At 48.4% G+C, this 11,566-nt stretch overlaps 1 long non-coding RNA gene across 1 annotated transcript; it reads right to left on the reverse strand.

The window, feature by feature from the left end:
- Nucleotides 1-2,681: 2,681 nt before the first annotated feature.
- On the reverse strand, nt 2,682-4,749 carry LOC135188795 (uncharacterized). Its single transcript, XR_010307832.1, has 2 exons — nt 4,357-4,749; nt 2,682-3,191 (listed from the first exon to the last, which is right to left on the reverse strand). It is a non-coding gene; the product is annotated as an uncharacterized LOC135188795 (long non-coding RNA).
- Between the last annotated feature and the right edge of the window lie 6,817 nt (nt 4,750-11,566).

An 11,566-nucleotide genomic window follows, 5' to 3' on the forward strand; every position in this document is an offset into this window, starting at 1 on the left:
TCCCTTCCTTCGTGACCCCCAGCCCTCAGATATTATAGGCATTTGTTAAATCCCCTCTCAGTCTTCTCCAGACTAACCAGCCCCAGGGCTCTCAGGCTCTCAGCCTTTTCTCTAGTCCCTTCATCATCCTTGTAGCCTTTCATTGGACTCTCTCCAGTAGATCCCTGTCCCTCTTGAACTGGGGAGCCCAGAACTGGATGCAATATTCCAGGTGAGATCTCACCAGAGGAGAGTAGAAAAGAAGGAGAACCTCCCTCAATCTGCTGACCACACTCTTCTTAATGCAACCCAAGATCCCATTGGCCTTCTTGGCCACAAGAGCACGTTGCTGTCCCATGGATAACTTGTTGTCCAGGACTTACTGTCCACCAGCTATCTGCTGATAGTTGCAAAAAGTCACCAGGGTTGTCACCCAGCTGTTGGGCATGACAGAAAGTTGCCAGATGTTATAAAAAAATACTGAAGTGATAAAGAAGATTTTCAGAGGGGCACTCCTGGGTGCCAGGTGTTTTGGAAGGACTGTTTCTTATTTCAGCAATTGAAATAGAAGATTTAAATTCTGGAAGTGCTTTTGAAAAGATTCCACTTGCATTTTAGCAGAGTGCTTTGCCTGCTGTCAAGAGCAGGAACTCATGAGTAAGTTGTCCCAGTGCCAGGTGAAGGCTCAGCTTTTCAACCACAGCATTGTGGCTACAACTTCTCACCTTGAAAAGGTTTTAATCCTGTGTAGGAGATGCACGAGCAGTTATGGGATTTATGTATGCAAGAGAATTCATGAGGCCTGCCCTTGCTTGCAGAAGGAGAAGAAAAACCATATGCTGAGCTCACCTGCTCTCTGATACCACAGTGACTTCAAATTACTGGAAAATGGACATGTTCATTAGAACTACCAACCCATCCTTTTTTCCTTAGGTGAAACCAGTTGGTAAGAGGATCTAGAGAAAAATGAAGTAAGAAGAAAATAAGGAAACAAAGCATTGGCTGTGCATTTTTATTCCATTTCTGGTTGTTATTATCCTTAGTTTCAGTATAAATAATTTTTGCACTTGGTTTCTATATGTTGTCCTGAAAACAAAGCTGAAAGAGTCCAAAGATAGAGTAGTTCATGCCCTGTGAAGTTTTGTCAGCAATTGCTGTCTCCAAATGCCAGCAAAGGTTTCCCAGGATTTCCAGCTCAAAGCCTGAAGCTGGAGCACTTTGGGAGGCTGCAAGACTTATTTCCCTCCCGGAGAGCCAACAGGAGCATGACAGACAGTGCATTGCCCAGACACATTAGAAGTGCCATCAGCCTGCTGCCAGGAGTGGATGCGCTGAACACCTCACATCTGCACACAAATGCCTCCTCTTGCATGGCCTCCTGCATCCTTAGCTTCAGGAGGGCATTTTGCTCTGACTGACAGCTGGCAGCCACAGCCTTGGAGGTGCTGAGCATCTCAGTGCCCAGTGCCTCAACAAGATATGAAGGTGTTCAGCACTCTTCAGACTGAGCCCCAGGGGCCAAGGTTTCAGAGGTTCCAGAGGTACTTTCTGAGAATGTGGCTGCTGGAGGAATTTAATGAAATACTTTGCAGGAAATTAATTGCATTTTGAGGCTGTTAGTAGCTTCTGTAGAATTTCCTCTATTGCTCCCATTGGAGACCAAGGCCAGAGTCTCCACAGCTCTTGTACACCTGACTCCAAGTTTTTACCTCCACAAGATAGTGGGAGTGGGAAGTGTGTCCTGGGATGGCCTTGGGATTCTCCTTGGAATCTGAAAGGGGATCAGCATGGAACAGAAAGGAGAGGCTTTTGGCATGGTGTTACATTGTTGGGACTGATGCTAGGACCTGCTGGCTGGGCCATATTTGAAGTTAGCTCCATGCTTTTAAAAATGTAGGTGAGGAAAGTGGCAGAGTTCAAGGAAGATTACAAAAATGATTGCAAGATGAACAGTGTGAAGTATTTAAACAGCTCTGTCCTATCTAATCCACCAAAACAAAGCCTGAGTTACAGTAGATGACTCGGTTACAGTAGATGAGCACCTTTTCAGAAGGGAAATACCAGGTGAAGAGACTGTTTAATTGCAAGGCAGAACAAGAGTTAATGGCTGAAAACTGAAGCCAGATGAATATAAAACTAGGCACCTTTTCTTCTTTTTTTCACCAGTGAGAATAACTAATGACCAAAACAAGGTTAGTTGTACAGCCTTCTGTTTCTTGCTTCCTCAAATCAAGAGGAGGTGCTGCTCTGGAAGACAAGCAGTGAGTGGCCAAGCACTTGATATTGAACTCTGCATAGAAACATCTAGATGAAATGAAATGCTGGGGTAGAGAAGGGTTCAGGTTGGAGCCTCTGATTCAACTGGTTATCTCTGACTGTGCAAAGTTGCTATCTTCTGAAAGATCTCAGTGCATCACAGCTGTATTTCAAATGCAGTGCATGGATTTAAGGTGGAAAGAAATGCTGCTCAGCACCACGTGAGAGCCTCACAGAGATGAAAAGGCAGTTGTGCAGCTGTATAGCCTCAGAAATTCCTGGTGATTCTACAGAGGTCAGTCCTTCACTCAAAAATATGTTTCTGATTACATTGTGCCTTCTTGCAGATAATGCAGCCAGTGACAAATCTAGGGGAAGAGAGGCTTTCAGAGCAGCTACCATGCATTTGCCTTCCACTGGTCTTCACACAGCTCATCTGGTTCAACCTCTGCACGGCAGCTGGGTGCCAGTCAAGCCTGGTGTGGCTTTCCTTGGAAAGTGCAGATTGCCTCATAACAGTATGGCTGCCCCACCAGTGAAAGGATCTGCTCTTCTCTCAGTAATGGGACCCCTAATTACTTATAATGACTGATGTCTAGGTCAGACATAGGAGAGCTCTTTTGCAAACAAGCCATACTTGTCCTTTGCAGCCAAATCATGTACTGTGAAATGGTTTTATCTCAGAGATCTCCATTGGATATTTTATAAAGTATGCCTGGGCCCGCTTAAATGGGGCAGAAAACTTGGCAAAGACACTTAGGAAATGCAGCTGGGCTCAGTGAGTCGTTTACCCTCTTTTCTGGGAGAAAACTCCTGTCCTGGGCAGCTGTGGATGGAGGAATGGATGATCCAGCAATTATGACTCTGGTTGAGGAACTTTGTGACCTGAATTCAACAGGTCAGATCTTCTGTTTGGCTCTGGACTGGCTGCTGTGATTTGTTATGCCCTTGTTTTCCTATTGAAAAATGGGGATGCATGATTAATTTCTCTGGCAGAGATATGGGATAGGTGATCCAGGGTGCTGGGTCTTAAAATACTAAAACTGAAGACTTCCCAGAGAAGCAAAGCTGTGGCCTCTGTTTCAGAAGGCTTTTGAGAGTTCAAAATCCATCTGATGCAGAGAAGCAGCCAGATAACAAGCGAGGCTGGAAGGTCCCAGGCAGGCATCTCTGCAGAGCCCTGCCAGCAAGCCTGCTTGCTTCTTGCCAATGCACTTGGGTAACAATACCAAACTGACAGGTAGGCATGGCTCAGGTGCCAGGTTTGTGCCTGAGCTCCTGGCCTTGCAGAGTCAATAGGTCTACAACAGGCAGAGTACTCAGGAGTTTCTCCATGGCTTGTGGCTGCAAGACATTTTGGCGAACAGACTAGCTGCCAAGACCCAGAGCTGCACTCCCCTCCTGCTTGTGTTTCAAAATGTTTTGGTTTTGCACTCAGTCCAAAACCTAATATCCAAATTCTCCATGGAGGAGCATTAGCATTCCCCTGCTGCTCTTCTAGATCTTGATCAGCACTCAGATATATCATTTCCACTTTGTACCATTCGTTCTCTTTTATTTTTCATTCACAACCAATTTTATCTGGAGCTTAGCCTCAGAAAGTTGCCAGTTTTGTTCTAATTACAGGTGACTCCGAGCCAAAACCTCAGATGTTATCATGTGTGAGCGGGTGGGAAAGACCTGGGAGAACAGCAAGCAGGCTTCCTGGCCTCGGCTTCTCACCCAGAGCAGGCACATGGCTGGGAGTCAGGGGCTGGGCTCTAACCTCTGCTTCCTGCTGCCTGAACATGAGGCTGCAGAGCCAAGCTCCCCTCTTAGTTTGGGGATATTGTGTGACTGTTGTGTTTTCATGCCTGTAGCTTGCACTCCAAGAAGAAAGTTCTTTGAAAGCAAGGCCTTATATAGCCCTGTATCAAGCGCAGAGAGAAATTAAAGGCAGAGAGGTGCAGGAGAGGCTGCAGGAAGCCACATGTGATCAGGTCCCACAAAGTTTTTATATTGATCAGTCTCAATTCCCTCTGGGTATTCTCTGTCTACTCCCAGCTGTTTCATTTCCTAGAGAGTTTTAGTTGGAGTTTTAAATTGTTTGTGGTTTTGTTTGTTTGTTTTAATCTGCCCTACCTCTGCTTAGCAGATTCTTCCCTGCCTGTGGTCAGGGATGCTGACAAAGCTTTTTGAGCCATCAGTTCTCTAGTCTTTTCCATGCAAGATGACAAAAGGTGGTTGAAAGCACCAGGGTGGTTGATGCTGTTTCATTTTCAGCCTTCATTAGGGAAAGAAAAGAGAATGGAGAAGTGCATGGAGCGTGTCTGCAGTGGTGACTAATGACTATTAGACCCTTATTGCTGTCAGGTGAACTAGTAGCTGAGCCTCAGACATGTGGTCATTGTCAAGAGGAATTTTTGACTCCTCTCTTAGGAGCATCTCCTCCTCCCCTCCCCAGCCATTAATTACTTCCACCATCCTTCCAAACTGCCAAGGAGTGAGGAGCAGCAGAGCTGGAGATGAAAGGAAGCAGAGGCTGCCCTGGTTTCCAGGTCTTTCAAATAACCAGTCTGTAATAACTTCCACAGCCGAGGGAAATGGGCGAGCTGTGGGAGGAAGGTCAGCACTGAGGGGAGGAAGGCTCTTGTGTAGCAATGATGTAGTGGCTCCTAATGGAAGAAACCTGTGGAATTAATCAAGTGCTGTGCCTCATTTGTTAATGACAGCACGCCTGAAAAGTGCACCAGCCTCTCTTGTTGATGGGTAGCTGGGACTCTGAAGTTCAGCTGGCCTGTCACACGTGGGCACTGGGGTCTCAGTGCAATGAAAAAAGCCAGTGGCAGTGGATGCTGAGAGAGATGGGTACTGGCATGGAACATGGCTGTCCGTGTGCCTTGTGTCTCCAAACAAGCTGTGAGGGAGCTCGGAGTGAGGCTGGTGCTGACCTCCCATGCTTGGCTTCCAGGCTGTCATGCGTGAAGTCGGTCACGCTCAGTTTCCCCCAGATTAGCGCGGGGTATTGAGATGACATTGTTCTGGCTTGCTCACTGCAGCAACCAGCAGCTCTGTGGAACCAGTTAAGGCAGTTTGGGCCCATCTTCCATCTCCTCACCCCCCCCACACACACTCCAGAGTTTGGCCTTAATTTCATGGGCCAGAGAGAAGCTAGAATCAAAGTGGAATAATTACTGCTAGTGCATGGGGCTCCTCAGTCCCAGGCTACCTCCACAGGCTGAGCACACAGATCCAGCCAGTGAGGCGTGCTAGAGGAGCATCCTGGTGCAGAGTGCTGGCAGCCAGAATCCACCATAACTTCTTGCTTTGTGGGAGAAATTGTTAACATGGTTTTGGATAGCATTTGTGGTTTGCACCCTCCACATGCTGCCTCTGCATTGCTCATAGGTACACACATCCTGAGGGTAGCGAAGTCACCCAGAACCTAAAGGTTGGTTTCCCTCTAGTAAATCAGCAGAGGAGCTATGTCTGGGCTACTACACTCTCATGCCCTGCCTCGTTGCTTCCAGCTGTGCTCTTACCTCTGGCAGTGCATAGCAGCTGAAAGCACTGCTGAGGATGCTAGAGGACTGCTCTGCTCCTGATGAAGGCGGGCAGAGGAACAGAGACCAGTCCTGGCACCCTGCCGCCGCCCCTGCTGCACTGAGCTGTGCTCTGTGCTCCTTGGACAGAGATGAAGCTTTGGCCCTCCGTGTGTCTGATGTAGTTAACATATTAGGCCTTTGCAGCTCCGCAGAGGATTGCAGATATGAATGGATAGCAAGTAATGACTCTTCTCAGATATTACAGTCTTCCTATGCATATAAAAAATAAGGTACAGTCTCCTTATAGGAAACATATGTGTCCTTTCTCCATAGGCTGGGCAGATTTCTGTTTGAAGAAATGACAGTCTGACCAAAATGCCAAGCCCCATTCAGTATCACATTACACCCAGGAGAGGGGCTGCCTTTGCTGAACCTAAGGCTCTTTTTAAGCTACAATCCCCTTCAAAGGAGTGCAGCTGCACATAGCCTGGTGGAGAAGGGTCTTCAAAATATCTGTGAGGTCACTGTCTGATCTTGGATTAGTCATTTACTACCCCATCCATACCTCAACTTCTCTGCTGGTAAAATTGCAATAACACTTCTTGACCTTTCAGTGGATTTTCAAGATCAATTACAGAAAATACTGTAGGGCAAAAATGCAGCATAAGGAAACGTAAAGGGGTGGTTGTCAATAGTTCTGATTCCTTCTTAGGTAACCACATTAGTTGTTGCAGTGGATTACACTTGGAAAAGTCAAATGACTGGAAGTGATTCCTCTGAAAGATTGGTGCATGTGGGGACTCTTTCAGAAGTTGTAGTCAGAGGCTCCTTAAAGCTCACTTATTTGTGGCACAAACATCACTGTGTAATGCTGGCACACTTGAAAAGCTGTAAGTGAGATTCAGTCACTTGGGTTCGTATTTCCCAGCCACAAGAAGCTGATAAACATCCCGTTTGAGGAAGATGGGAGGTGCTGAGCTCTGAGCCCCATGAAAACTTGGCCTTTAAAAGCCAGCCAAATGCCTTGCAGCATTCCTGTCACTGCAATAACACTGAGCAGGGCTGGCCTGGCCTCTGGGACCTGTGGGCCGTATGCCAGTGATGGGGCATCTTCAGTCACATACTGCCCCGAAACGGCAGCTTGTGGGCTCAGAGCCTGGGTGTTTGCAGGTGCACCAGGACACCTCCAGACTCATCCCTGGGCTTATACCACAGTGTGAGTTAGCCCAGAAACAGGGCTTCATCAATGCAGAAAAAGCTCTTTGGAAGAAGGCAAAGGTACCACATTCCCTTTAATGAGGTGATCTTGAGCTATGCTTACGCTTTAGGCAGGTAACATGGAAATGTGAACAACCAGAGGTACCCCTTGTACAGAGTGTGCTCTGACTGATGAACCTGACACCCCAGGATTCCTTCATAATTGGCTGCCGGGTGTACGTGTGTCTCAAAAGAGTCCTTGTGATTTTTTCTTCATTTTCAACTCAGTGATAAATTAAAGTCTTTAGTCCCATTAAAGTATTAAATTTTAGCTAAGTCCTTAATTAAGCCCTCCTTACTTTAATTAAGGCATTAAGATTTAACTACAAGTTAACACATTGGGAAAATCTCCCTTCTCTTCTGCTTTAACTCTACCAGAGCAGATTGTGGCCCCAGATGTCAGCTGATGCTATAAAATCAGGAGGGCCTTTCTGATGTTGCGTGCCATGTGCGTGAGCAGGCTGCAGTGCGTGCCGGCACTTGTTGGCTGATCCTGGTCACCATGGCTGAGCTCTCACAACGCAGTGCACTCAGCCTCCCCTTCTGGCCTGTGAGGCAGAGCCTCCCCGAGGCCCCGCTCCGGGCAGCATTGCCCAGGGCACTGCGTGGAAAGATCTACAGGTGCAGGCTTGACCACAGCCCACCAGAGCAGCCAGTGAGCACACATCCCCAGCTGAGTCTTGTCTTCAGGGACAGATTCTGTTCCTCTGGACTGGTCAGGAAGATAAGTTTCCAAGAAAAAAAAACACCAACATTTTAAAACCAAAAGCCTTGTTCTCCTTAAGCCCAGATTGTTGCTGTGTACCAGACTGCACCCAAGATCCTGGCTTTGCTTCAGGGCCCATGTTATTGGGTGCAATGTTTTGTTTTAAACAGCATATTGTAAGCCAGGCTTCGGCTGTGACAAAGACCTGCACTTGGAGCAGGGAGGATTGGTCTTTCAGATGACCCTGAGTCCCCTCAGAGGTGTGCATAGGGAACTCAGACTTGGAGGAAAATCTCACTTTTGGTGTAGCATGAAATAAAAGCAGCAGAACTTTTAGCAGCAAAAACATTAATTCTAGAAAGTGGCAAGCAGGTGTGAGAATCTGCCTTGTACAAATAAGTCCCCTACCTGAAAATGACAGCCAGTTACAAGAGCTGAGATTATCAGCTAGGGCTGGCTTGGTTCCAGGCTGGTCCAGCAAAAAGCCCAGTGGGAGAATATGCTGGAGAATTTACTAGAGCAAACATAGTCCATGTGCTCTCCTGGACTTGTTGGTGCCTTGCTGAAACCCAACATGGGTTTCTTGACACTTCAGTGCGCCCTGCCTTGGCTGTTTCAAGAGGAGGTGAAGCACTCGGACATAGAAGGCAAAAGCACTGTGTTCCAGCTTAGTCTTTTAGTCGTTTCACTTAAATCTTCCATTAAACTCTGCATACTCTGACTTGTCAAAACCAGCTCATCCCAGCTGTCATTGCAAAAGCCCCTTTCCTTGAAGCAGAAGAGAATTGGCAAGCAGAAAATTGTACTTTTAATAGATTGCATTTCTCCAGCACTTTTCTTCCAGAGACCTCGAAGATCTCTCAATGCTAATGACACCCTTGCGGGTCATATATTATTTGCAACCTTGTTTTCAAGTCAAGAAAGCCAAAGCACGTGGCATGGCAATTCCTGACAGCTCCTCAGCATCCCAAGTCTTGGCTCCCAGCATCTCTTGCTCATGGGGACTCTGGCTGCTCTGCTGCAGAGCTGTACATAGGGCCAGTGTCAGCAGCTGGCACTCTCTGCCAGCTGCACACATGGTGATCACCTTGCCCCTTTTGTCAAAGAAATTGCAGGTCCTGGGGTTTGTGGCCTCATGTAGAGGAACAGTGCAAACCTGTGTGGCCTCTTCTCCACAGGAGAACTCCTCAGCTCGGATTCAGTGTTCTGCATCATCTCTTTCCTCAGCTTTAAGAGCAACTTTTATGCCCTGTCTGCTTAGAACATAAGGCTGTCCCTGGGTCATCTGTGTTTTGGGCTCCTGCAGCAGTGACAGCTTCATGAATACTGGCCCTACAGATCTGCTTTTGACTTGAGCATCTTCCTGCCCTTGGCCTTCCACCCAGCTTGCTCTGCCGCTGCTGTGCTTCGGGTGCTCCCGTGTGTGACACACTTCCCCAAGGCAATGCACAGTTTAACAGCTTCAGCCTTTGCAGTTTTAAGCTGCTGGATCCAGCACGGCTTGGACCAGTGGCTCTTGGGGCAGCGGGGCTGGAGAGAGAGCCTGGCACACCAGGTGATCATGGCTGCCAAGCTCTGTCTCAGCAGCGATGCTGGGAAAGTTGTCACGTTTTACATTGTCTTCCTACAGAACTGCCATAGCATCCTGGGGGAAGTCACTGAAGGTTGTGACTGAACCAGTCCATGATGGCAAGGGACTGGAACCGGAGCTGCAGTGGGGCTTAGTCAGTGAAAACGAGAGAAGCCCCCGGGCCCGCCGGCACGGAGCTGCACGGAGGCAGCGACCAGCCTGTGTGTGCCGTTCCCGGACCGCGCCATTCCCGGTGTGAGTGCTGTTGCGGCTGCCGCCTCTGCCCGCTAGAGGGCTCCGTGTGCCGCAGCGCGGCTGGAGCGGGAGCGGTAACGGCGGGACAGTGTCCGCCGCTCTGACACACGGTAACGGCGAGCAGGGCAGGGGCTGGGGACGCTTCCTGCAGAGCTAGGCCGGCAGGAGATAAGCAGAGCCCACACCAGACCTCTCTGCAATGGGAAGTGAGTTTATTTCTCCCCCAAATAAACTGGAATCCACACAGCAATGTATGTAAGTGCCGGCAGCACCCCTGGGAGCAGCAGTGGAAAGCCAATGAGCAAACGAGTAGCTAAGAGCGTCTGGAGGCAGAAATTCAGCTGCCCATCCTGTGACTGGTGAGCAGTTTGTGTTGAGTTTGTGCCCACATCTCTGCATACTGAGGTGGTAAAAATGCCTGAAGAAACTCCTGTTCTTTGCAGGCTGTCTCTGGTTTTGTAAAGAGAGGGATGGATAGATGGAGCCGCAACAGGAGGGAATTTCACAGGTCTCAGCAATCTGGGAAGGGCAGAGGGGCTGCGTGGGTGAGAAGGCTGGCAGCGTGATCTGGGCACTCAGGCAGAGTTGGTCAGACTGTGTTGGCAGCCCCACATCAGCTCTCACTGTGGGCTTCCAGCAGAGCCAAGGTGGATGATGAGATACAAAGTGCTGCTGTTCTGGGCTGTGCATGCACACGGCAGCACCACACAGAGGGTGGTGAATTCAGCCCAGATGCATTTGGAGACAAGCTTAGTGTTCAGACATCACACCTGTGCTTGATCTAGAAAGAGGCTTAGAAACTCTGATATCCCTGTGCAGGAGCAGAGCTCACATGTGTGAGGCTGCCTTAGACTGTATTTGCTTTCCCAGTGCTGCTAGCTGCTGGAAATCTAGTCTCTTGCATAAACCTGGGAGCACCTCTCAGGAATCTGATGAGTTTAATGTCACTTCTGAAAGGCTTTTCCCTATACTGTGTCGTGCCTCAGGCAGAGTTTGCCCCAAGGCAAGTGATCCTCTAGCAGTGTCCCAGGTCAGAACAAGGGACCTCACACTCTGTAAGCACCTGCTTGTCATCCTGAGGTGGCTGGGCACTCAAAACAGCCAAGAAGAAACCTGCACTTCTCTTTCCATGGGATACATGTGATGATAGGAAGTGGGAAACTTGCCAGAGTATGGAAACATTTCATCCTTAAGGAAATAAGTCCCTGCGGGAAGCCATTCCTGAGGAGTGGGCAAGACAGCTTGGGAAGTGAGTTCAGGAATGTGGGATGCCTGCTTGCCAAGGAAGCACCACGTCTGCTGGCTCAAAAGGGAGGAATTACTGGAATGTTTGGGGGATCCAAGTTATGTCATTGTGAGATAGGAACCGACAGGATTAGGAATAAACCCTTAATGGAGAAAGGTTACAATCTAGCCCCCATTGGGTGATCATGGGAACCTGGCAGACTCTGGAGGAGAAGAGCCAAGATTTACAAGTGATCTGGGGCAGTTCAGTAAGTCGGGCACTCAGCAGCAAGACTGCTTTAAAAGGCCTGAGCTGTATGATGGCACTCAGAAAAATCTAATGTTAGCCCCTCTGCCCAGGCTCACTGGAGCATCTCTGCCAGCTAGTGGGGCTGTCATGCCCAGTCTGCAGTGCTGGATGATGGACAGCACAGAAGCAAAAGAGCCCTCTTCTGATCCTCTTTTGCCAGCTGGATGATGGACAGCACAGAAGCAAAAGAGCCCTCTTCTGATCCTCTTTTGCCATCATGTCTGTGTGACTTTTAGGACACACTTCCAGTTCCATAGTGAAAAGCTCTCATGGAACAGTTGTATAGCAAAACTGGTATTTTGCTTGGAAAGTACACCTTGAACCTTGGTTTGAAGAGTGGAAAAAGAAAGAAAGATTCATAGAATGAAGGGAAAGAGCTTTTTAGTTAGTAGGAGCAGGAGTTTACTGGGTCAGAGCTGCATGTCAGAGATAGAAGCAGAGAGAAGACCTTGCCTGGTTACTAGATATGAACATGTTTAGCAAAG

The sequence above is a fragment of the Pogoniulus pusillus genome, chromosome 30, assembly GCF_015220805.1.
Source record: "Pogoniulus pusillus isolate bPogPus1 chromosome 30, bPogPus1.pri, whole genome shotgun sequence".
NCBI classification, from domain to species: domain Eukaryota; kingdom Metazoa; phylum Chordata; class Aves; order Piciformes; family Lybiidae; genus Pogoniulus; species Pogoniulus pusillus.